At 45.6% G+C, this 26,827-nt stretch overlaps 1 protein-coding gene across 1 annotated transcript in view; it reads left to right on the forward strand.

The window, feature by feature from the left end:
• The first annotated feature begins 808 nt into the window (after window positions 1–808).
• b3gnt2b (UDP-GlcNAc:betaGal beta-1,3-N-acetylglucosaminyltransferase 2b) overlaps window positions 809–26,827 on the forward strand; it is a 37,555-nt gene continuing 11,536 nt past the window's right edge. Inside the window, exon 1 of the mRNA XM_080199947.1 lies at window positions 809–903. The gene's annotated coding sequence lies outside the window, so the exon portion shown is untranslated. The remainder of the gene's footprint in view (window positions 904–26,827) is intronic.

Below are 26,827 nucleotides of genomic sequence, written 5' to 3' on the forward strand. Positions count from 1 at the left end.
CAACTGGCTGCTGCCAGATTTGTTGTCATCATTTCAACAAATGTGGCATCGCGAAGCTACAAACCATCTCCGAATTATAAATTTTTTCCTAGCTGGGGCCATTCAGCCCCTCCATCCTGTTCTAGTTACCAGCAGCTAATGCGCATGCTCAACACAGGCGGCTCCAGGTTTGCTTGTGCGCAGCTACTGGAACAGCGATTCGGACATGCGCTTGTGCAGAGATGACGGCGACCAATGAAAGGCGGAGCCTAAACCACCTGCCACGCCCTTTTCCACTAACTCCGCCCCTTCAAAGACCCCGCCCCCGGAGGCCGCCACTGCTATGACCCCGCCCCAAGTCCTACCCTTCTGCCAGACCCCGCCCGTTCCGTGCTGATCACGCCCCTTTTCTCACACCTCGTCCCAGATCAGTGCCGCCCCTCATCACTGACCCCGCCTCTTCTCGCCCAGCCCTCAATGGCCCCGCCCCTCTTCAATGACCCACCCCCCAGCCCCTCTCAGGCCCCGCCCCAGCTCACAACCAACACAGGCTTTTTCTCAGAACGCTCCCTCTCTCTCTCTCTCTCTGACCGCAAGCCCCGCCCCTTTTCACTGACCCGCCCCTTCTCAAATCACGCTCTCACCCCCGCCCATCTCCCAGCGGGACCCTCTTTAACAGGCCCGCCCCTTCTCAGCCCCGCCTCTTTCTCAGTCACCGCCCCTTTCCCTCTCTTGCCGGCTGCTTCTCCAGGGCCCGTTTCTGTCCCAGGCCACGCCCCTCAACAGCCCCACCCGCGCCATTCCCCGCCCCTATCTCAGGCCCCGCCCCAGGTCCCGCCCCCGCTGCAGTCTCGTTCTGGGTTGCTGTCGGAGGGAGCGAGCGGCCGGAGCGGGACCGGGACCGGATCCGGCGACAAGCGGCAGGTAGGCGTTTCCCCTCCCCCAGCCAGACCGGGGGCCCAGCCCCGGTTTCCCGCCGGTTAGAGGCGGCGGTGGGCAGGCCCCCCGCGCGGGGCTCCGGCCTGTCTCCGGGAGCCGGGCGGAAGCAGCAGTTTTTCTATGAAAGCCTCATTAACGATGAACAGGGACAGCTCAGCGCCTCAGAATGTGGGAGAAAGCACTGGCGGCCCCAGTAACATCACTGAGCAGCATTCACCTCATTATCTACAAGATCAACCTCATAAACTCACCCTGGCCAAAGCCCCAGGACGGCGGGGATGACCGCCAGCCCCGGGGCGGCGGGGATGGCCGCCAGCCCCGGGGCGGCGGGGATGGCCGCCAGCCCCGGGGCGGGGGGGATGGCCGCCAGCCCCGGGGCGGCGGGGATGGCCGCCAGCCCCGGGGCGGCGGGGAGGGCCGCCAGCCCCGGGGCGGCGGGGAGGGCCGCCAGCCCCGGGGCGGCGGGGAGGGCCGCCAGCCCCGGGGCGGCGGGGAGGGCCGCCAGCCCCGGGGCGGCGGGGAGGGCCGCCAGCCCCGGGGCGGCGGGGAGGGCCGCCAGCCCCGGGGCGGCGGGGAGGGCCGCCAGCCCCGGGGCGGCGGGGAGGGCCGCCAGCCCCACCCCTACCTCCAATCCAGCCCTGGGTTTCATTGACCCCGATTTATTGTCTTAGAGATGGGGAAAAGAGGAAATGTTGCTAGGTCATCCTAGTTGTACTTGTGACTGGATCTCCCAGTGACACTCAGCCTTGCGTACTGAGAGAGTTTACATTTTGAGGAAAGAATTAAAACATTGCATGTAAGAAAAATAAGCTTCAAGGTTGATGTGGAGACACATGTTGCCCAAAAAAGTAGTTTGTTCTGTGTTCTAAAGGGATTGTTTACTTAATGATTGGTTGGTTTTGGGATTGCTCGTAGAATAAGAACAATGTTTGTGATGCTTCTGTGTTTTATATCTGTTTAATTGCATCTTTGAGTGTTTTGGCATGAGAATAACATGGAAATTTCCATATCTAAGAACTTCTGGAGAAACCAGCATTTGCACTGCAGTTTTTCAATGAAGCACCATTGTGAATAGATTATAGGAGTGAGATGTTATAATTTTAACTTAACATTTTGTGAATGTTGTTTAGTTGTTGAGCATGATCAGAGTAACGTATACTGTTTTAGAAAGCTTATTTTAATTGAGTGAATGGTGAAATGGAGTTTCAAGTGATGCACTTGTTCCAAATAAACTATCTCCCCAAGTCAAACTGACTACCAAACTAATATTTATTTTTTATTTTTTACAGTTTAGAGGTTACCGCAGTATAATTTAAAATGAGAATGTGCTGTAGATACTGCAGACAGGATTATATCCACAGTGCTGGGAGGTTCGCACAGGTGGTATGTTCCAGATAGCTCTCCCCACACAACCAGAGTTGGAGAAAACAAAATCTGTTTTAATTTTGGGAAGGTCATACTATAGTCAAAAACTTGTATTTGTGTCAGATTGTCACTCTAACTCTGCTGGTGCGAGGCTGTTAATTATGCTGACAGGAATGGACCTATCAGATGGGATTTGGTCAGTTACTGCTGCTTGTAGCTGAATCTTAACATAGAAGACTCTGCCCTTGTCTGTTGGTTAGGAGTTCAGGGATATCCCAGTTGGGTGCTGTAAGAGGGGAATTTTATTATTTGCTAATATGTTTTTGGTCACTGATCCTGTGTGATGTTACTAAAATCAGGCCTAGCAGTTTCATTAGTATCCATTATCGATCCTAGTTTTAGGGAAATGCCTTCAATAACTGGGAGTTATACTTTCACTGAGTCCCTTGTTCACTCAGATCTGAAATCAAATTCTTGTGTCGTTCAAGGATGTACTTATTCCATTCATATCAGTCTAATTGTAACCAGAGTGTCACCATCAGTGCTTATCTTCCCATGCTTGCACAGTAACCTCTGGTGTCCCTCCCTATTCTAACCCCGCCCCCCCCCTTTCTGTTTCTCATCTGCATGCTGCCCCTTGGTGACATCATTATCTTTAAACTGTTAATCTAACGGCCAGAATTAAATATTGGGAAGACTAAAGCCAAACTCTTCTTCCCTGCACAGTTCCATTCCTCTCTCTGTCTGAAGCTGAGCTGTGATTCAGTCTGTTCAGGGACTTGGTGTCACATTTGAGATGTGTTTCCATCAACTTGTGCACACAATCACTGAAGCCATCTATTCCATCTCTCTATAGTATCTCTACTCCTACCTCGTTCTATTGCTGTGAAAACCCTGACTGTTCCAGACTATTTAAATACATTCCTGGCTCGGGGTCCTTGTGCATGAGTCGCAAAAACCCAGCTTGCAGGTGCAGCAGGTGGTCAGGAAGGCGAATGGGATGCTGGCCTTCATAGCGAGGGGGATTGAATATAAAAGTAGGGAGGTCTTGCTGCAGCTGTATAGGGCATTGGTGAGGCCGCAGCTGGAGTACTGTGTGCAGTTTTGGGCGCCGCACCTGCGCAAGGATATTTTGGCCCTGGAGGGAGTGCAGAGGAGGTTTACTAGGCTGATACCGGAGTTGAGGGGATTGAGCTATGAGGAGAGGCTGAATAAACTAGGCTTGTACTCGTTAGAGTTTAGAAGAATGAGGGGAGATCTCATTGAGACGTATAAGATGATGAATGGGATGGATAGGATAGAGGTGGAGAGACTCTTCCCGCTCAAAAAAGACAGTAGGACTAGGGGGCACAGCCTCAAGATAAAGGGGAGGCGGTTTAGAACGGAGTTGAGGAGGAACTTCTTCACTCAAAGGGTGGTGAATCTCTGGAATTCTCTGCCCGTTGAAGTGGTGGAGGCTGCCTCGCTAAATATTTTTAAGAAGCGGGTTGATGGGTTCTTGATAAGAGAGGGGATTAAGGGTTATGGGGAGAGGGCGGGAAAGTGGAACTGAGCCACAACAGATCAGCCATGATCTTATTGAATGGCGGGGCAGGCTCGAAGGGCTAGATGGCCTACTCCTGCTCCTATTTCTTATGTTCTTATGTTCTAAGCTTGTGCATTTTATGCTCTGTAAACCTCAGGCTGACAGTGTCCTAGCTCGCATTGAATGCCATTTGCTCATCTCTGCTCTGCTCACTGTTCTACATTGGCTTTTTATTAAACAATGTGTCAATTCTAAAATTCTCAGTTTCGTGACCTCACCACCCCCTATCTCTGTGATTACCTTCAGTCTCAATCCTCTGAGGTGGCAAGATGGTGCGCACTGCTGCCTCACAGCGCCAGAGATCTGGCTTGGGTCACTATCTGTGCGGAGTTTGCACGATATCCCCCATGTTTGCGTGGGTTTCCTCCCACTGTCCACAAGATGTGCTAGTTAGGGTGTATTGGCCATGCTAAATTCTCCCTCAGTGTACCTGAATAGGCACTGGAGTGTGGCGAGTAAGGGATTTTCACAATTACTTCATTGCATTGTTAATGTAAGGCTACTTGTGGCTAATAAATAAAGTTAACTTTATATCTCTGCTCCTCTCATTCTGGTCTCTTTCACATTCCCAATTACAATTGTTCTATCACTGCTGGCAGTGTTTCCAGCTGCCTGGGACTGGAGCATTGGAATTCCCTCCTTAAACCTCTCCAACTCACTTTCCTCCTTTCAGATCCTTCTTAAGATCTACCACCTTAACCATGCTTTTGGCCATCTCACCTAATGTCTCCTTCTGTGACTTGGTCTCATATTTTGTCTTGTATTGCTCCTGTGAACTGTCTAGGAAAGCTGTATAAATCTAAGTTGTTGTTATATTTGTCCTCATATAAATGAAGTGAGTTAATTGGTTTGCACTTTAAGTGCATCTACCAGTTTCTAAATGCAACCCATGTGTACAATATAAAACACTATTCAATGGCTGCAAACAGGAAACTCAGTTGGGCAAAATTCTATCCAGAGTTCTGGTTTTGACTGCAACCAGACTAAATTTCACTCACCTGCCAATATTGGCTCTACATGCTGACAGCAGCATAACATGTGAAGCAATGCTGAGGATATTTCTTCTTGCGACACTGAATACTATAAACTTCCAAACCCTATATTCTTCAGTTTATCTTTAACTCTTGTACTGTGCTATCCTGCACTTCTGGTAGACTATATTCCGTTGCTGACATATGAACTACAGCCAGCATTGATTCTGAAGCAGTAATTTAAATCTTTGATTATGGAACAACATACTTTATCCTCTTACAAATTTTGTTGGGCCAATACACGAATGACTGACAGTGACATTGTCTAACTCCTCCTAACATTGCAGCAAATACTTAAAGTTTGCAGTTTAAAACTTTATTTGTCGGTGTCACAAGTAGGCTTACGTTAACACTACAGTGAAGTTACTGTGAAAATTCCCCAATCGCCACACTCCAGTGCCTGTTCGGGTACATTGTGGAGAATTTAGCACATCCAATCCCACCTAACCAACTTGTCTTTCAGATGGGAGGAAACCAGATGACCCAGAGGAAACCACGCAAGATACAGGGAGAACGTGCAAACTCACATAGACAGTGACCCAAGCTGGGAATCGAACCCAGGTCCCTGGCACTGTGAGGCAGCAGAGCTAACCACTGTGCCACCATGCCGACTGATGACATACTTGATATTCAGGTGTTGAGAAACTAAAGCCATTTTTCCCCATTGCAAAAAAATGGAGATTTGCAACTTGGGAGTGGAGGGTTTGGAACCCTTGATTCCAGAGTGTTGGTTTGGTGATGCTTGGTATACACCCTATTAATTCACCCTCTGGCGTGGGATAAATATGTAATAACTTTCACTTTGATCAAACTTTTGTTCAGTAAGCAGTCCAGGCTGGTTTATATCACGGGAAAGTTAGATGAAAGATGTAATGAAGCAGACATTGAGTTCTGAGGCACCCAGAGAAAGCTCAGGAAGGTTTTGCAATCTGTGCTGGGACTAAAGAATCACAGGAATGAAGAGAAGGTGGAGATGCTAAGATAGCCGGGAGAAGGTGAGGCTGTGGAAGAGATCAGGCAGCTCACAATGTTGATATTGGCTTGCTATCTGAAGCTGAGCAGTAATTGAGCCTGTTCAGGGACTTGGTGTCACACTTGAGATGAGTTTTGAGCAACTTATCCACACAATCACTAAAGCCATCTATTCCACCATGATCCAATGCATCCTTGTACAAGATCTTTAAAACGAGCAAGTAAGGGACCTGGGCTTAGTATGATGTCTGTAGTCAGCTCATAGATTCCAGTCCCCCAGAATGTAAAATGAAACAAGAGTTATTTTAAAGAGGCTATGAAAAGATTTGGATGCTATTTGTTTTACATGAAAATAAAGGTATATCAAACTAATAAGTCACTGTGTAATGTTGGGATTTCTGCTCTCAGAATTCTGAGAGTGATGCCTGTGTAAATTGTAATATATGTGAGAGAATAGAAGAGAACTTTGGAACTTTTGTACTGGTTTTTAAGGAGCAAAGTCCAGTACAATGATTTCCTTTGGCTTCTCTTTAATCTTTTTCTAAAAAGCTTTGTCCTGCGGTGTGTGTGTGTCAGTGTCCTGTCGGTGGGGGGGTGGTGTGTGTCAGTGTCCTGTCGGGGGGCAGTGGGGGGGGGGGTGGTGTGTGTCAGTGTCCTGTCGAGGGGCAGTGGGGGGGGGGGGAGGTGGTTGTGTGTGTCAGTGTCCTGTCGGGGGGGGGGGGGGGGGGGGTGTGTGTGTCAGTGTCCTGTCGGGGGGGGGGGGGGGTGGTGTGTGTCAGTGTCCTGTCGGGGGGGGGGGTGGTGTGTGTCAGTGTCCTGTCGGGGGGGGGGGTGGTGTGTGTCAGTGTCCTGTCGGGGGGGGGGGGGGTGTGTGTCAGTGTCCTGTCGGCGGGGGGGTGGTGTGTGTCAGTGTCCTGTCGGCGGGGGGGTGGTGTGTGTCAGTGTCCTGTCGGCGGGGGGGTGGTGTGTGTCAGTGTCCTGTCGAGGGGCAGTGGGGGGGGGGGGGGGGTGGTGGTGTGTGTCAGTGTCCTGTCGGGGGGGGGGGGCGGTGGTGGTGTGTGTCAGTGTCCTGTCGGGGGGGGGGGGGGGTGGTGTGTGTCAGTGTCCTGTCGGGGGGGGGGGGGGGGGGGGTGTGTGTCAGTGTCCTGTCGAGGGGCAGCAGGGGGTATGCTGTGTGTGTCAGTAAGATTGTATCCTCACTGAATGTTAGATGATATGTTCAGGGCAGTGTATGCAGATTTTGTAGTGAGCACAGTCTAGCCAAGCCTCAAGTTGTAACCCACGATCTTGATTGATTTCATACATTGTTGCAAAAAGTTTTGCTCTCAGCTTGTGAATTTCAGTGGGGATTACCTGACTGCTCCTTCAAATGATGAAACAGTTACTAAATTAACAAAATCATTGCTATTTAGAGTCTATGTAATCATTTGTGTAGCTCATTGTGTGGCACGTCTCTCTGGAACTTCAGTTTGCTCAGTTGCTATAGTTTTGGGAAAAGTTGCTGCACTCGGATGCTGGATATAACTCAGGATTCAGTTCTTTCCAAATTGCAGTGTGTCTGTTTGACTCTGGGATTAGTGCCATTCTAAAGTACCTAAAGTAAGTACAATGATGACATGAAGCTGCTGTGGATGGTAGGTGTCGTTTATAGGCCCCCAAATAATGATCTGGAGGTGGGGCGGGCTGTTAACGCGCAAATAAATGCGGCGTGCAGGAATGGAACGGTGATAATTATGGGGGATTTCAATCTACATATTGATTGGTCGACCCATGTTGGACGCGGTGGGCTTGAGGAAGAGTTCTTGGAATGCTGCTGGGATAGTTTCCTTGAACAGTGTGTGTTGGAGCCGACAAGGGAGCGAGCTATCTTAGATCTGGTGTTATGTAATGAGGCAGGTAGAATTAGGGACCTTGTGGTGAAGGATCCTCTTGGGAAGAGTGATCATTGCATGGTGGAGATCCTGATGCAGATGGAGGAGGAGAAAGTGGGCTCCCGGACACGCGTCCTTTGTTTGAACAGAGGGGAGTACGGTAGGATGAGAGAAGAATTGGCGAATGTGGACTGGGGGAGCGAGTTGGAAGGTAGGTCTGCTGAGGAGCAGTGGAGGATCTTTAAGGAGATCTTTCTTGGTGCTCAGCTGAAATTTATTCCGATGGTCAAAAAGGACTGTAGGAGGAGAGGTAATAAGCCGTGGATAACGAAGGACGTGAAGGAAAGTGTTAAATTGAAAGCGGAGGTGTTTAGAGTAGCTAAGAGTAGTGGGCGAGAAGAGGATTGGGAGAGGTTTAAATGTCAACAAAGATTGACAAAGAAGTTGATAAAGAAGGGTAGGAGAAACTATGAAGCTCGGCTAGCGCTTAATATAAAAAAGGATAGCAAGAGTTTTTATAAGTTTATAAAAAGGAAGAGGCTGGCTAGGGTGAACGTTGGTCCCTTAGAAGATGAGAAGGGGGACTTACTGGTAGGGGATGGGGATATGGCTGAGGTCTTGAACAACTTTTTTGTTTCGGTCTTCACGGAGGAGGACGTGAATAATTTGCCAGGTGTTAGAGATGGAAAGGTGGTAGGACTGGAGGGTCTCGATGACATTACTGTTACTAGAGAGGTGGTGCTCGACAGACTGGAGGGGCTGATTGTGGACAAGTCCCCAGGACCGGATGGAATGCATCTGAGGGTTCTGAAAGAAATGGCGGAGGTGATAGTGGATGCCTTGGTGGTTATTTTCCAGACATCGCTGGATTCCGGGGAAGTGCCGGAAGATTGGAAAACGGCTAATGTTACGCCGTTGTTTAAGAAGGGTGCCAGGCAAAAGGCAGGGAATTATAAGCCGGTTAGTTTAACGTCTGTTGTAGGTAAAATGTTAGAAACCATCATCAAGGAGGAAATAGCAAGGCATCTTGAGGGGAACTGCTTGATAGAGCAGACGCAGCACGGTTTCATTGAAGGGAAGTCGTGTCTGACAAATTTACTGAAGTTCTATGAGGATGTGTCTAGGGCGGTGGACAGAGGAGAGCCGGTAGATGTGGTCTTTCTTGATTTTCAGAAGGCGTTTGACAAGGTACCTCACAAGAGGTTATTGCAGAAGGTCAGGGGACATGGAGTTGGGGGTAGGGTGTTAGCGTGGATAGAGGATTGGTTGTCAAATAGGAGGCAGAGAGTGGGGGTCAATGGGTGCTATTCGGATTGGCGGATGGTGACTAGTGGAGTGCCTCAGGGATCGGTGCTGGGGCCTCAGCTTTTTACCATTTATATAGATGATCTGGAGGAGGGAACCGAGTGTAGGGTGTCGAAATTTGCTGATGACACCAAGATTGGAGGAAAGGCAAATTGTGCGGAGGGTGTGGAGAATCTACAGAAGGATCTAGATAGGCTGGGCGAATGGGCCAGGAAATGGCAAATGGAATTTAATGTTGGCAAGTGCGAGGTGGTCCACTTTGGTAGGAATAACGGTAGGAAGGATTATTACTTTCATGGAGAAAAACTGCAGCAGGTGATGGTGCAGAGGGACCTCGGGGTCCTTGTGCATGAGTCGCAAAAACCCAGCTTGCAGGTGCAGCAGGTGGTCAGGAAGGCGAATGGGAGGCTGGCCTTCATCGCGAGGGGCATTGAATATAAAAGTAGGGAGGTCTTGCTGCAGCTGTATAGGGCATTGGTGAGGCCGCAGCTGGAGTACTGTGTGCAGTTTTGGGTGCCGTACTTACGCAAGGATATTTTGGCCTTGGAGGGAGTGCAGAGGAGGTTTACTAGGATGATGCCGGAGTTGAGGGGGTTGAGCTATGAGGAGAGGCTGAATATATTAGGCTTGTACTCGTTAGAGTTTAGAAGAATGAGGGGAGATCTCATTGAGATGTATAAGATGATGAATGGGATGGATAGGATAGAGGTGGAGAGACTCTTCCCGCTCAGAAAGGACAGTAGGACTAGGGGGCACAGCCTCAAGATAAAGGGGGGACGGTTTATAACAGAGTTGAGGAGGAACTTCTTCACTCAAAGGGTGGTGAATCTCTGGAATTCTCTGCCCGTTGAAGTGGTGGAGGCTGCCTCGCTAAATATTTTCAAGACGCGGGTTGATGGGTTTTTGATAAGAGAGGGGATTAAGGGTTATGGGGAGAGGGCGGGAAAGTGGAACTGAGCCACGACAGATCAGCCATGATCTTATTGAATGGCAGGGCAGGCTCGAAGGGCTAGTTGGCCTACTCCTGCTCCTATTTCTTATGTTCTTATGTTTGTTTGAACAGAGGGGAGTACGGTAGGATGAGAGAAGAATTGGCGAATGTTGACTGGGGGAGTGCGTTGGAAGGTAGGTCTGCTGAGGAACAGTGGAGGATCTTTAAGGAGATCTTTCTTGGTGCTCAGCAGAAATTTATTCCGATGGTTAAAAAGGATCGTAGGAGGAGAGATAATCAGCCGTGGATAACGAAGGAGGTACAGGAAAGTGTTAAATTAAAAGCGGATGCGTTTAGAGTAGCTAAGAGTAGTGGGCAAGAAGAGCATTGGGAAAGATTTAAATGTCAACAAAGAATGACGAAGAAGTTGATAAAGAAGGGTAGGATAAACTATGAAGCTGGGCTAGCGCTTAATATAAAAAAGGATAGTAAGAGTTTTTATAAATATATAAAAAGGAAGAGGCTGGCTAGGGTGAACGTTGGACCCTTAGAGGATGAGAGGGGGGACTTAGTGGTAGGGGATGGGGAAATGGCTGAGGCCTTGAATAACTTTTTTGTTTCGGTCTTCACGGAGGAGGACGTGAATAATTTGCCGGGTGTTAGCGATGGAAAGATGGTAGGAGTGGAGGGCCTGAATGACATTATTGTTACTAGAGAGGCAGTGCTCGACAGACTGGAGGGACTGATTGTGGACAAGTCCCCAGGACCGGATGGAATGCATCCAAGGGTTCTGAAAGAAATGGTGGAGGTGATAGTGGATGCCTTGGTGATTATTTTCCAAACATCGCTGGATTCTGGGGAAGTGCCGGAAGATTGGAAAACGGCTAATGTTGTTCAAGAAGGGTGGCAGGCAAAAGGCAGGGAATTATAGGCCGGTTAGTTTAACGTCTGTTGTAGGTAAAATGTTAGAATCTGTGATCAAGGAGAAAATAGCGAGGCATCTTGAGGAGAATTGTTTGATAGAGCAGACGCAGCACGGTTTCGTTAAGGGGAAGTCGTGTCTGACGAATTTATTGGAGTTCTATGAGGATGTGTCTAGGGCGGTGGATAGAGGAGAGCCGGTGGATGTGGTGTTTCTTGATTTTCAGAAGGCGTTTGATAAGGTGCCTCACAAGAGGTTATTGCAGAAGGTCAGGGGACATGGAGTTGGGGGTAGGGTGTTAGCGTGGATAGAGGATTGGTTGTCAAATAGGAGGCAGAGAGTGGGGGTCAATGGGTGCTATTCGGATTGGCGGATGGTGACTAGTGGAGTGCCTCAGGGGTCGGTGCTGGGGCCTCAACTATTTACCATTTATATAGATGATCTGGAGGAGGGAACCGAGTGTAGGGTGTCGAAATTTGCTGATGACACCAAGATTGGTAGAACGGCAAATTGTGCGGAGGGTGTGGAGAGTCTGCAGAAGGATCTAGATAGGCTGGGCGAATGGGCCAGGAACTGGCAAATGGAATTTAATGTTGGCAAGTGTGAGGTTGTCCACTTTGGTAGGAATAATGATAGGAAGGATTATTACTTACATGGCGAAAAACTGCAGCATGCGACTGTGCAGAGGGACCTCGGGGTCCTTGTGCATGAGTCGCAAAAACCCAGCCTGCAGGTGTAGCAGGTGGTCAGGAAGGCGAATGGGATGCTGGCCTTCATAGTGAGGGGGATTGAATATAAAAGTAGGGAGGTCTTGCTGCAGCTGTATAGGGCACTGGTGAGGCCGCAGCTGGAGTACTGTGTGCAGTTTTGGGCGCCGTACTTACGCAAGGATATTTTGGCCTTGGAGGGAGTGCAGAGGAGGTTTACTAGGCTGATACCGGAGTTGAGTGGGTTGGGCTATGGGGAGAGGTGAATAAACTAGGCTTGTACTCGTTAGAGTTTAGAAGAATGAGGGGAGATCTCATTGAGACGTATAAGGTGATGGATAGGATAGAGGTGGAGAGGCTCTTCCCGCTCAGAAAGGACAGTAGGACTAGAGGGCACAGCCTCAAGATAAAGGGGTGGGGGGGGGGTGCGGTTTAGAATGGAGTTGAGGAGGAACTTCTTCACTCAAAGGGTGGTGAATCTCTGGAATTCTCTGCCCGTTGAAGTGGTGTGGTGGAGGCTGCCTCGCTAAATATTTTTAAGACGTGGGTTGATGGGTTTTTGATGAGAGAGGGGATTAAGGGTTATGGGGAGAGGGCTGGAATGTGGAACTGAGCCACGACAGATCAGCCATGATCTTATTGAATGGTGGGGCAGGCTCGAGGGGCTAGATGGCCTACTCCTGCTCCTATTTCTTGTGTTATTACATTAGTGCTTTTAAAAACATGCTCCAAGTTTGATCCCCAGACTGGAACAGATGGACCAGGAGAGTGTAGAATATGATTCTGGCTATGGTCATGCTCTTCATGTTCCACTGGACCTGTAATCGTGAGTTCAAATTCAACTACAGCAGTTTTGTGAATGATTTGATTTATTATTGTCACATAAAGTATACAGTGAGAAGTATTGTTTCTTGCACGCTATACAGACAAATCTGAAGTTTATTATTTTACTCATTAGTCACAAGTAAGGCTTACATTAACACTGCAGTGAAGTTACTGTGAAATCCCTCTAGTTGCCACACTCTGGTGATCAATGCACCCTAGCCAGTGTGCCTTTCAGACTGTGGGAGAAAACCGGAGCACCCGGAGGAAACCTATGCAGACACGAGGAGAATGTGCAAACTCTACACAGACAGTCACCCAAGCCGGGAATCAAACCTGGGTCGCTGGCACTGAGGCAGCAGTGCTAACCACTGTGCCATAAAGAAGGAAAGGAAAATGTAGTGTTACAGTCATAGTTAGGGTGTGGAGAAAGATCAACTTATTGCAAGATAGGTCCATTCAAAAGTCTGACAGCAGCAGGGAAGAAGCTGTTCTTGAGTTGGTTGGTACATGACCTCAGACTTTATCTTTTTCCCAACAGAAGAAGGCGGAAGAAAGAATGTCTGGGTGCATGGGGTTTTTGATTATGCTGGCTGCTTTACCAAGGCAGAGGGAAGTGTAGTCAGAGTCAGTGGATGGGAAGCTGGTTTGCGTGATGGATTGAATGAATGTGAACTTAGTTTGGAAAAAGATCTGGAAATAAAAAGATGACATCAGTAAAAATGACCACAGGGCTATTGGATGGATGTAGACACCCAACTGGTTTATTAATGTCCTCACCTGATCCTATCTGTGAATGACTCCAGCCCTGCACCAACTCATAACTTGACTTTTGAGCAACTGAATAAAATTGCTGAAAAGATCATTGCAGTATTTCAGAAAGAGCGAAAGACTTGCATATATATCATGCCTTTCACAACCTCAGGACATCCCACACACTTCACAAGCAGTGAAGTACTCTTCTGAAGTGTGGCAGCCAGCTGGCACACAGCAAGATCCCACTACAGCAATGATAATGTTGAGATCATCAATGTCAGTGATATTGACTGAGGGATAAATGCTGGCCAGGACTTTGGGGTTAATTCCCCTGCTCCTCTTTAAAATAATTGTCATGGGATGTTGAGAGGGCGTCTGAGATGGCAAACAGAGTCAAGCACCAAATACAGTAGAAATGCCACCTTTGATTTTTATGTTCAACTACAGGCTTTTTGTACCTGACTAGAGATGCCCAATCTCTGAATGAATGAATAACAACATAATCTCATTGTCTATATTTCTATTGATATTTATGGTCCAACTGTGGCCTTTTGGGGGCAGCACGGTGGTTTTGGCGGGGTGGGGGGGGGCACGATGGTACAGTGGTGGCACTGCTGCCTCACAGCGCCAGGGATCTGGGTTCAATTCCTGGCTTGGATCACTGTCTGTGCAGAGTTTGAATGTTCTCCCCGTGTCTGCGTGGGTTTCTTCCGGGTGCTCCGGTTTCCTCCCACAATCCGAAAGAGATGCTAGTTAGGTGGATTGGCCATGCTTAATTCTCCATCAGTGTACCTGAACAGGCGCCAGACTGTGGCGTCTAGGGGATTTTGATAGTGACTTCATTGGTTTCTGATAGACAGGGGAATTAAGGGTTATGGAGAGAAAGCGGGAAAGTGGAGCTGATCCACTTCAGATCAGCCATGATCTTATTGATCATGGCAGGCTCGAAGGGCCAGATGGCCTACTCCTGCTCCTATTTCTTACGTTCATTGCAGTGTTAATGTAAGCCTATTTGTGACACTAATAAATAAACTTACTTGTAACACTCACATGCTTTGCTGCACAAATAGCTGCCAGGCCAATAGCCCCATGCTTTGCAGACTCTTTCCTAAAGCCTCTCTTCATTTCCTCCATTAAGACCGACCTCTCTAACCAAGTTTCACACCCCCCTGACATCTCCTTTCACTCAATATCCATTTTTCTCTCATTATGTTTCCAACAAGAGTTGGAAATGCACTTTGTGGAAATGATTGACAGAGGATCAGTTTTCCGGTGTTCGTGTGAGGAGAGGAATGGGAGAAGATGATCGGTGTCAGGGAGTGAAAAAGTCAGTGCAGGCTCCAATGGTTAAAGGTGACTTTTGTTGATAACAGCACAGGTTCTTAAGTGAAGAACAACCAAGGACAAATGAAACATAACATAAGAACATAAGAAATAGGAGCAGGAGTAGGCCATCTAGCCCTTCGAGCCTGCCCCGCCATTCAATAAGACCATGGCTGATCTGTCGTGGCTCAGTTCCACATTCCCGCCCTCTCCCCATAACCCTTAATCCCCTCTCTTATCAAAAACCCATCAACCCGCTTCTTAAAAATATTTAGCGAGGCAGCCTCCACCACTTCAACGGGCAGAGAATTCCAGAGATTCACCACCCTTTGAGTGAAGAAATTCTTCCTCAACTCCGTTCTAAACTGCCCCCCCTTTATCTTGAGGCTGTGCCCCCTAGTCCTACTGTCCTTTCTGAGCGGAAAGAGTCTCTCCACCTCTATCCTATCCATCCCATTCATCATCTTATACGTCTCAATGAGATCTCCCCTCATTGTTCTAAACTCTAACGAGTACAGGCCTAGTTTATTCAGCCTCTCCTCATAGCTCAACCCCCTCAACTCTGGCATCAGCCAAGTAAACCTCCTCTGCACTCCCTCCAAGGCCAAAACATCCTTGCGTAAGTCAACCTCCACATATCACACTTTCAGGAGTGTGAAAGAATCTTTCCTATCCTTTTTCCCATTTTCTTTGCCAGGGGTCGGGGCTTGCCAGGGGTTGGGTTGGCTGAATGCTGTCTGTTATTTTGCCAAAACATTATTTGTGCAAGAGCGTAGCAACTATTAACAGTGATGGACCTTTGGAGGCAAGCTGGGCTGTAAGTATACATAAGAGGGGTGACAAGTAGTCATTGGTATCTGGCATCTGGTGTACAACTGTCATGGTGCTCTTAATTATTAAAGAATAAGTAAATTTTCATTTATTTTGGGTCTCTTACATCCTCGGGACATTCCAAAGTCAAGGAACATTTGAAGTGTAAAATAATACTTGTTTGTTGTTGCAATTCCTATAACAAACAGAGGATCAGTACTTCAGACTTGGATTAGGAATGCTGTGATTAAATAGCCCTGGATAAAGTCCAGCCTATAGTTTTCATGTTTATCTTGTGCTATTTTAAACATCCTTTCATGTATTATTGTTTCAGTTCATACAATCATTACACAATATAGACACATAATACGACTGGGCCAGATTCTGCTGTCAGAATGAGGAACTCTAACAGTGTCTGCTCTTATTTAAATTAGTTCTTCCATATTTAGGGCTTAACATTTTTTGGGTGGCAAGTTGCTGAATGTACAAGCTGATGTCACAGCAAGAAACAGAGCAGCAGGGATCTGACTGAACAGAATGAGTCACTGTGTATTTCCCTAACCAAACAGACTGAAGGACAGTGAAACCAACAGCACAGACTGTGAAGGAAATGTAAATAAGAGTAAATGCCATGTCAAATAAGGTACAGAAAGATTAGTAATGAGGGAAAGAAAGATTGGATTGAGAGAGGAAAAAGAAAGGAAAAGTCAGGAAAAAGATTAAAAGTTAACTGTTACAATGCAGAAAGAGGTCATTCAGTCGATTGTCTCCATTCTGTCTCTCTGAGTAATTCACTTAGTGCCACTCCCACACCTTCTCTCCATTGCCTTGCACATTGTTTTTTGTGTATTCGGGTTTCTTGCTGTAACATTCAACTTGTCCTTTCAGAAACACGCCACACAAAAAAAATTAAATCCCAATTGTTGAAGAGGCAAGTCTAAATACCAGGCCAGCATTTATTACCCATCCCTAATTGCCCTTCAGAAGGTGGTGGTGAGCTGTATTCTTGAATCGCTGCAATCCCTGAGGTCTAGGTACACTCACAGCGCTGTTAGGGAGTGAGTTCCAGGATTTTGACTCAGCGACAGGGAAGGGATGGTGCTTTATTTCCAAGTCAGGATAATGTGTGGCTCGGAGGGAAACTTGCAGGTGGTGGTGTTCACAGTCTGCTGCTCTTGTCCTTCTAGATGGTAGTGGTCAAGGGTTTGGAAGGTTCTGCCTGAGGAGGCTTGGTGAGTTGCTGCAGTGCATCTTGTGGATGGTACACACGGCTGCCATCGTGTGTCGACGGTGAAGGGAGTGAATGTTTGTGGATGGGGTGCTAATTAAGCAGGGCTGCTTTTTCCTGGATAATGTCAAGCATCTTGAGTGTTGTTGGAACTGCACTCATTCAGGCAAGTGGGGAGTATTCCATCACACTCCTTATATTTGTGTCTTGTAGTTGGTGGACAGATTTTGTGGAGTCAGGAGATGAGTTAACGATCACAGGATTGCTAGCCTCTGACCTGCTCTTGTAGCCACAGTATTTAAATGGATGGGTCCACTTCAGTTTCTGGTCAATGGTAACCCTGGGCTGTTGTTGGCGGGGAATTCAGTAATGGTAATATCTGAGAAAGTTTTTCTTACCATAAAACGCTTCAGCTCAGAAACAGGCCTTTTGGCCCTTGGCTGTGCCAAACCATTTTTCTGCCTGATTCCACTGACCTGCACCTGGACCATATCCCTCCACACCCCTCTCATCCATGTAGCTGTCCAAGTTTTTCTTAAATGTTAAAGGTGACCCCACATTTACCACTTTATCTGCCAGCTCATTCCACACTCCCACCACTCTGTGTGAAGAAGCCTCTCCTAATATTCCCTTTAAACTTCTCCCCTTTCACTCTTAACCCATGTCCTCTAGTTTTTTTCTCCCCTACCTCAGTGGAAAAAGCCTGCGTGCATTCACACTATCTATACCCATCATAATTTTATACACCTCTATCAAATCTCCCTGCATTCTTGTACACTCCAGGGAATAAAGTCCTAACCTATTCAATCTCTCTCTATAACTCAGTTTCTCAAGTCCCTGCAACATCACGGTAAACCTTCTCTGCACTCTTTCAACCTTATTAATATCCTTCCTGTAATTAGTTGACCAAAATTGCACACAATTTTCTAAATTTGCCATCACCAATGTCTCATGCAACCTCACCATAACATTCCAACTCTTATACTAAATAGAAACAGTACAGCACAGTACAGACCCTTCGGCCCTCAATGTTGTGCCAAGCTATGTCCAATCCCAAGATCAAGCTATTCCACTCCCTACCATTCTGGTGTGCTCCATGTGTCTATCCAATAACCGCTTGTAAGTTCCTAAAGTGTCTGACTCCACTATCACAGCAGGCAGTCCATTCCACACCCCAACCACTCTCTGAGTAAAGAATCTACCTCGGACATCCCTCCTGTATCTCCCACCATGAACCTTACAGTTATGCCCCCTAGTAACAGCTACATCCACCCGAGGAAATAGTCTCTGCATGTCCACTCTATCAATCCCCCTCATCATCTTATAAACCTCTATTAAGTCACCTCTCCTCCGCTCCAAAGAGAAAAGCCCCAGCTCCCTCAACCTTTCCTCATAAGACCTACCCTCCAAACCAGGCAGCATCTTGGTAAACCTCCTCTGCACTCTCTCCAATGCTTCCACATCCTTCTTATAGTGAGGTGACCAGAACTGAACACAATATTCCAAGTGTGGTCTCATCAACGTCCGGTATAGTTGCAGCATAACCCCACGGCTCTTAAACTCAAACCCCCTGTTAATAAACACTAGCACATTATAAGCCTTCTTCACGGCTCTATCCACTTGAGTGGCAACCTTCAGAGATCTGTAGATATGAACCCCAAGATCTCTCTGTACTTCACTTTGATTTATAAAGGCCAGTGTACCAAAAGCACTCTTTATGACCCTATCCACCTGTGACACCACTTTTAGGAAATTATGTTTCTGTATTCCCAGATCCCTGTGTTCTACTGTGCTCTTCAGCGTCCTACCATTTACCTTGTATGTTCTACCTTTGTTTGTCCTTCCAAAGTGCAATACCTCACACTTGTCTGCATTAAACTCCATCTGCCATTTTTCAGCCCATTTTACTAACTGGTCCAGATCTCTCTGCAAGCTTTGAAAACCTTCCTCACTGTCCGTTACACCTCCAATCTTCGTATCATCAGCAGATTTGCTGATCCAATTTACCACATTATCATCCAGATCATTGATATAGATGACAAACAACAATGGACCCAGCACTGATCCCTGTGGCACACTAGTCACAGGCCTTCACTCAGAGCAGCAGGCCTCTACTAGCACCCGCTGGCTTCTTCCATTGCCATGATGTGGGTATGCCGGCGTTGGACTGGCGTAAACACAGTAAAAAGTCTGACAACACCAGGTTTTAGTCCAACCTATTTATTTGATAATATTCTCACAAGCTTTCGAGGGGTTACCCTCTTCGTCAGGTGAATGGAGAGTTCTGGCCTCAGACAGAGCATATAAAGCACAGACAGTTTAGAGATTACTGATTAAAATGCGAATCCTTACACCTAACCTGCTGTTCAAGACCTGAAGTGGCTGACAATGTGAGTGGTAGGAGCACTGATCACAGTTTAAAGAGATGTGTACACATGTGTACAATACACATCTCTTTAAACTGTGATCAGTGCTCCTACCACTCACATTGTCAGCCACTTCAGGTCTTGAACAGCAGGTTAGGTGTAAGGATTCGCATTTTAATCAGTAATCTCTAAACTGTCTGTGCTTTATATGCTCTGTCTGAGGCCAGAACTCTCCATTCACCTGACGAAGAGGGTAACCCCTCGAAAGCTTGTGAGAATATTATCAAATAAATAGGTTGGACTAAAACCTGGTGTTGTCAGACTTTTTACTGTGTTCTTCCATTGCGCCAATGTCTAATCCAATTTACTACCTCTCCATGTATATCTAGCGACTGAACCTTCGTAACTAACCTCCCATGCAGTACCTTGTCAAAGGCCTTACTGAAGACCATGTAGACAACATCCACTGCCTTCCCCTTCATCCATTTTCCTGGTAACTGCCTCGAAAAACTCAAATAGATTGGTTAAATGTGACCTACCACACACAAAGCTATGTTGACTCTCCCTAATGAGTCCCTGTCTATCCAAGTATTTGTAGATCACATTTGCTTCTGCTACCAATTACTTTAAATCTATGCCCCCTCATTCTCAATCTTTCCACCAATAGGAATAGTCTTTCTCTATGTACTCTATCCAGACTTCTCCTGAATTTGAATACCTGTAGCAAATCTCTCAGCTATCTTTTCTGCAATGATGCCTTAGACTGGAGAGAACAGGATATCACAGTGGAATGCACTGCCGAGTGAGGTGTTTGAGGCAGTTCTGTTTGTCGTATTTAAGACTTACCTTGATAGGCACATGAATAAGTGGGGAATAGAGGGACATAAGTGGTCAGTGCAGACTTGGAGGGCTGAAGGGCCTGTTCCTGTACTGTACTGTTCTTTTGTTCTTTGCAAGATGCCATAAAAAGTTTATTCAGTTTTTTTGTATATAAAGCAAGACTGTAAGAACCAAGTAACCATTACTAAACTGACAAATATTGTCTCGCCTTCCCTATCTCTGTTATCTCCTTTAACTCAACAAAATTCAGATCTTTGCACTGCTCTGATTCTGGCCAAATGCAATCCTGAATTGAATCTGCTATTGGCAGCTCTGCTTTTGGCTGCCGGGGCCTGAGGCATTTCTTCCCTCAACCTCTCCACCTCACTTCCTTCCAAATCACTCTGTAAAACCAAGCTTTCCATAATCTGCCCAGATCCCGCCTTGTGTGACTCAGTGTCACATTTCACATTCTGATGTTCCTTTGATATTTGGGATATTTTAGAATGGAAAACCTCCCCACCCCCAGGTTGTGTGTTTTTGATGTTAAATGATATTAAGCTGAATCTTCCGCATGTCACAGTTCCACCCAATTCTCAACCTTTCTCGTAAAGCTGCAGTTTGTTTTTAGGCTTTGGAATTTAGTTGTCATTGTGAAGTGAAACAGGTTCTGAACATTAGCATAGGAGGAGTAGGCTATGTTCTGCAGTTTGCCCCCATAGCCAAGGGGACTCTTGTATTTCCATATGGTTTTCTCCCAAAATTAACCGCTTGCGAGGTACTTTTCATTGACATGTTAAGAGCATGCTGCAGTGCAATTTTTTAAAAAAAATTATCAAATTTGTTTGGCATTTGGATAAGGAAGTGGGGCTATTTTGAATACGTTACAATTTAGAGAACTGAGAGAGGGGTGTTTCCCAGACTTGAGATTGCTGATTGCGTATAGGAGCAAGCTGTTTAAAATTAAAATATATACATTTAAATACTGCTCAGAGGAGGAGCCATGGAGCCATTAGAACATTAATTACTGTGGATGTGCTTGAAATCAGTGATTGTCCAGTAAGAAATATTTCTCCTGTTTCCTTTAAGAATATGTAATTTACAAACATACATCAAAGTATACAGGAAAAAGCCCACCCAGCCTCCCCCACCCACTGGCAATACTTCAATGATGTATTCCCCTTCCCAGTTCATATCACACCTAGGAGGGAGGAAGGAATGAAAGGATCTGTCAGTGCGCTGGGTTAAAGTGCTGCTTTATTAAAGCGAGTGATCATTTCATGAGATTAGGAAATGTTGTTTTATCTAGAAAGCTGAAAACTTTGATCAAGAATTTATTTCCTCTTCGTTTAACTGCACAAAATCTGCCTTTCTGTATTTGAATAATCTGAGCATTTTTACAAGCCTGTGAACACTCCAATTTATAGGTCTGGCTTATTCTGAGTAACAAAAATGATGGTTTTAAAACTGCAGTGGCTTATTTTGGTAAAAAGGTGGAGATGGGAGCTAAATGCGTGCTGTGCTAAAGAAGACACACTTATTTGAAAGTCAAGATTTAGCACACAATTTTAGTTTAATTGTTGACTATCATCATTTGAATTTTGTGTGCAGCTGCTGATCCCAAACCTGCAACTTCAGGATCAAATGCTGATCAGATCAGTTTTATGTAGGTAATTCATACGGAAGCACGTTTTGACGGACGCAGATGACTGTTAGAGTGGCTTAGATACTGAGGGAGAAGAGGAATGGGTTCTAGAGGAGGTCTCGAGGACAATGTCCTGTTCCCACACCTTATCTTCCTGTCCCTCTCTGCAGCAGTACCTACTCTAGACAGACTGCACCGATTCAAGAAGGCTGCTCACTGTCATCACCTCGAGGGGAATGAGGAATGGGCAGCAAATGCTAACCAGAGATGCCCACATCCTGTAAAAGAATTTTTAAAAACTCCTCCTATGCTGCATAGCTTCAGGTCCTGCCCTATTTCTCCTACAAACCAAGGGACTCTTTAGGAAGATTCCCATGACAAAGCACTCCCTTCCTGCTGAATACTGTCATGTCCCAGTATCATAGAATAGGTTATAGCACAGACAGAGACCATTCACTCCATTGAGTCTATGTCAACTCTTTGCAAAAACAACATACCTTCCCCTAACCCTACATTTTCTTTTCCTATGAGTGTTTCAAAAGCCGCAGTTGATTCTTCCTCCAGCACACTCTCAGGCAATTAATTCCAGATCCTAACCATTCAACATTCGCATTGATACATTTCTTTACATCTTTCCATTGCTTATAAGAATATATAAAACTTTTCAGCCCCTGTGATAAGATCATGACTTGTGGCCCCTGCTTTAAACTCTACTTTTCTATCTGTCCTGTCTATGTGCTCTAACTTCTGACAGACTTGTTAGTCAAGAACCTATCTAACACAGCCTGAAAAGGTATTCAATGATCTTGCCTGCAGTGTTCTCTGAGGAAGCAGATTCCACAGATTGAATGAGAAAAAAAATTCTTCTCGTCTCTATCTTAAAAAAGAAGACTGCTTATTTTGAAACCATGTCCTCCAATTCTAATGTCCACCCTTTCTAACTCCCTCTGAATAGAGCATAGTGAAAACTCTGCAGGTCTGCCAGCATCTATCAGGAAAGAAACAAAATTAATATTCTGAGTCATAGACTCTTTGTCAGAACTGAAAGGAGGGAGCGTGTGTTTGAGCTTCTAGAACCTGCAACAAACAGTAACAAGGTAAAAGGCAAATGGCAATCCCATTGGAGCGAGCAATACATCTTCATGGAAGAGAACTGGCAGTGAATTAAACACTAAAACAAGCAAAATACCGTGGATGCTGGAAATCTGATCCCTGCAGAATCTTGTACGTTTCAATAAACTCACCTTTTATTCTTAAAACTCCAACGGGTACAGGCCCAGCCTGTCCAACCTTTCATCATAAGATAGCCCCCTCACCCCAGGAATCATCTAGTGAACCTTCTCTAAACTGCTTTTCATACAATTATAATTTCTCAACTGGAGACCAAAATTGTGCACAATATGCTAACTGGGATCTCTCAAATGACCTGTACAACTGCAGCAAAACATTCCCACTTTTACATTCCACTCCCTTTGCAATAGCTGCCAACATTCCATTTGCCTTTTTAATCACAATTGTACCAGCATACTAGCTTTTTGTGACTTACGTACCTTAACACCCAGATCCCTCTGTACTGCAGAGTTCAGCAATCTTTCTTAAATAGCGTACTGATTTTCTGTTCTTCTTGTCAAAGGGGATAAGTTTATTTTTGCCAATTAACTGAAGTTCGTGTTCTCAACTTCTTGAGACTCCATTGGGAGAGCAGTTTCTTTTGACTGCTGAGAAATTTCAGAGATCTCCTCACAGCTTCAGCAATGATGAACAGAAAATAATAAATATTCCTTTAAATAGCAACCCTTCGGTCTAAGCCCAGCAGCCACGCACCAACCCACAGGTTCCCATGCTGACTGAATGTCATTCGGTCCCTTTAAGTTATTTTGCACACATGATCATGTTTAATGAACCCACAGACACAAGACTACAGTCCAAGTGTTGGAAAATGGGATTAGAGTAACCTTAGAATCCCTATGGTGCAAAAGGAGGCCATTTGGCCCATTGAGTAGGCACCAATTCTCTGAAAGATCATCTCCCCAGAACGCTGCATATTACTTATTTTCAAATAACAGTTCAGTTGAACCTACCTCCACCACACTCTCACAGTCCATTCCAAACCTAACCACTTTCTGCAAGAAAAGGGTTTTCCTCTTGTCATTTTTGCATCTTTTGCCACTTGCTTTGAATCTGTTCCATCGTGTTCTTGATCCTTTCACCAATGGGAACAACTTCTCCCCATCTGTCCAGAGCCCTCATGATTTTGAATACCTCTAGCAAATCTCCTCTCAACCTCTTTTCCAAGGAGAACAGTCCGAACTTCTCCAATCTGTCTTCATAACTGAAATTCTTCATCCTGGGACTGTTGTTATGAATCTTTTTTTGCCCTTGCCAATGCTTTCACATCCTTCTTAAAGTGAAGGATACAAGGGACGGAATACAAGGCTAGTATCTTAAACAAGTTCAACATAACTTCATTGCTTTTGTATTCCCTGCCGCAGTTAATAAAGCCTGGGATACTTTATGCTTTACTAACCACTCTCTCAATCTGCCCTACCCTTCAGTGACTTATGTACATTTACACACAGGTCCCTCTCCTCCTGCACACTGTTTAGAATGTATCCCTGTATTGTCTCTCCATGTTCTCCCTACCAAAATGAATCATTTTTCATTTCTTTGCATTGAACTTTATCTGCCAGCTGTCTGCCCATTCCACGAACTTGTCCATGTCTCTCTGAAATTTTACACTATCCTCCTCTTGGTTTACAATGTTTCCAAATTTTGGATCATCCCAAATTTTGAAGTTGTGTCCTGTACACCAAGATCTAGGTCATTAGTATACATTAGGAAAGGCAAGGGTCTCAACATTGACTCCTGAGGAACTCCACTATAAAAGCAAATTACTGCGGATGCTGGAATCTGAAACTAAAAGGGAGAGTGCTGGAAAATCTCAGCAGTTCTGGCAGTATCAGTGAGGAGAGAAAGGACTTTGATAAAGGGTCATCTAGACTTGAATGTCAGCTGTTTTCTCTCCTTACAGATGCTGCCAGACTGCTGAGATTTTCCAGCATTTTCTCTTTTAACTCTACTACTTCAACTACGATCTGGAGGAGGGGGCTGAGTATAGGGTAACAAAATTTGCTGATGACACGAAGATGAGTGGAAAAGCAAATTGCATGGAGGGCGCAGAAAGTCTGCAGAGAGATCTGAATAGGCTGAGTGAGTGGGCGAGGACCTGGCAGATGGAGTATAACGTTAGCAAATGTGAGGTATCCACTGTGGTAGAAATAATAGTAGGAGGGATTATTATTTAAAGGATGAAAAGCTGCAGCGTGCTACAGTACAGAAGGACCTGGGGGTCCTTGTGCATGAATCGCAAAAACCCAGTCTGCAGGTGCAGCAGATGATCAAGAAGGCGAATGGAATGTTGGCCTTTATAGCGAGGGGGATAGAATATAAAAGCAGGGAGGTCTTGTTGCAACTGTACAGGGCACTGGTGAGGCTGCAACTGGAGTACTATGTACAGTTTTGGTCCCCGTATTTGCGAAAGGATATATTAGCCTTGGAGGGAGTACAGAGAAGGTTCACCAGGCTGATACCGGAGATGAGAGGGTTAGCTTATGAAGAGAGATTGAATTGACTGGGTCTGTACTTGTTAGAGTTTAGAAGGCTGAGGAGGGATCTTATAGAGACTTACAAGATAATGAAGGGACTAGATAGGGTAGAGGTAGGGAGATTCTTCCTGCTTAGAAAGGATAGCGGAACTAGAGGGCACAGCCTTAAAATAAGGGGGGGGGGGAGTTTAGAACAGAGTTGAGGAGGAACTTCTTCACTCAAAGGGTGGAGAATCTCTGGAATTTTCTGCCCGTTGAAGTGGTGGAAGCTACCTCGCTGAATATATTTAAGTCATGGCTAGATAGGTTTCTGATAGACAGGGGAATTAAGGGATATGGGGAGAAAGCAGGGTGGAACTGATCCACTTCAGATCAGCCATGATCTTATTGAATGGCGGGGCAGGCTCGAAGGGCTAGATGGCCTACTCCTGCTCCTATTTCTTATGTTCTCTATAAATTTCCCTTCAGCCTGAAAATCATCATGAGCCAACCGTCTGTTTCCTGTCACTCAGTTAATTTATATCCGTGCTGCTATTGTCCCTTTTATTCCATGAATTATAATTTTGCTGACAAGTCTGTCGTGAAGCACTGCATTAAACATCTTTTGAAAGTCTATGCACACCACATCAACTGCATTACCCTCATTGACCCTCTCTGTTACTGCTTCATGACTGAAGCAAGTTAATTAAACTAAATTTTCCTTTAAGAAATCCATGCTGATTTTCTTTAATTAAATCTTATTTGTCCATATGACTACAGTATTCATTTTGTCCGGATTATTGTTTCAAGATGTTTCCAGCCCATTGAAGTTAAACTGACTGACGTAGTGCCTAGGATTATCTTTAAACTCCTTTTAAACAATCTCTCTGACTCAAATATATTCACTGACCCAACCTCCACTGCTCACTGGGAAAGAGAATTCTAAAGACTAATGACTGTCTTGAGAGAAGAAATTCCTCCTCATCTCCATCTTATATGGGAGACCCATTGTCGTGAAACTCTGACCATAGTTCTAGAGTTCACCAAGAGATGAAACTACTTTGTCAAGCACCCGCAGAATCTTTCTTGTTTCATAAAATCATCTCTGCTTGTTCTAAACACTGAGTACAGGCTCAAGCACTTTGGAAAATAAAGCAGTGCCCAAAGCCAGTGATTGAGGGTCTTTTTGCAAGATGGCAGGGGGAAGGGGGTGACTGTGGCTAGAGAACATTCGCAATGTCAGCTAGAACGGGCAATCTGGAGTTCAAGGAAAAATTGGAAATTCAGGCAATCACTTCTTGTAAACTCATTGGAACAAAATACAAAATGTGTTTCTCTGCTAATATTTCACAAATAGAATTTTGATGTTGCATCTACTTGTAACCACAATTACTAACTTTCCTGTAACTGATTCAATTTGAAGGTGGAGTCATAAGGGAAGTATTTGTGGCTAGCAGCTTCGATATCTTTTTTTCAACTCTCTCAATGTTAAATGATGGATGTGCAATTGAAAACGCAATACTGTTCATAACTTTTCTAATCTGGTGAAATATTTCACTGTCCACCAGATCTAGAACTTCTAAGTGTGCTGGGTATTACTGGCAGCTTAGATTTAAATCATTCTGTCTGCACCAAGACATTCTACCCAACCTCTTGCTTGTGCCGGGTCACATTTTGCTATTTGTAGTAAGTTTAGTAACTGTTCTCTTAATATTGTGTAATGCCAATCAAAGGCTGTTCAGGTTTTAAAAAAAATTCCCAAGAAGTCAAGTCTTTGCGATGTTGTGTACTTTTGCAGTGAGCTGCTATGCGGAATTAATAGGATCTTAGCATGGGAGCAGAGGGTTTGAGATTAGAATGCTTAGCC

The sequence above is a fragment of the Carcharhinus amblyrhynchos genome, chromosome 12, assembly GCF_965287045.1.
Source record: "Carcharhinus amblyrhynchos chromosome 12, sCarAmb.v2.hapA, whole genome shotgun sequence".
Lineage (NCBI taxonomy): Eukaryota > Metazoa > Chordata > Chondrichthyes > Carcharhiniformes > Carcharhinidae > Carcharhinus > Carcharhinus amblyrhynchos.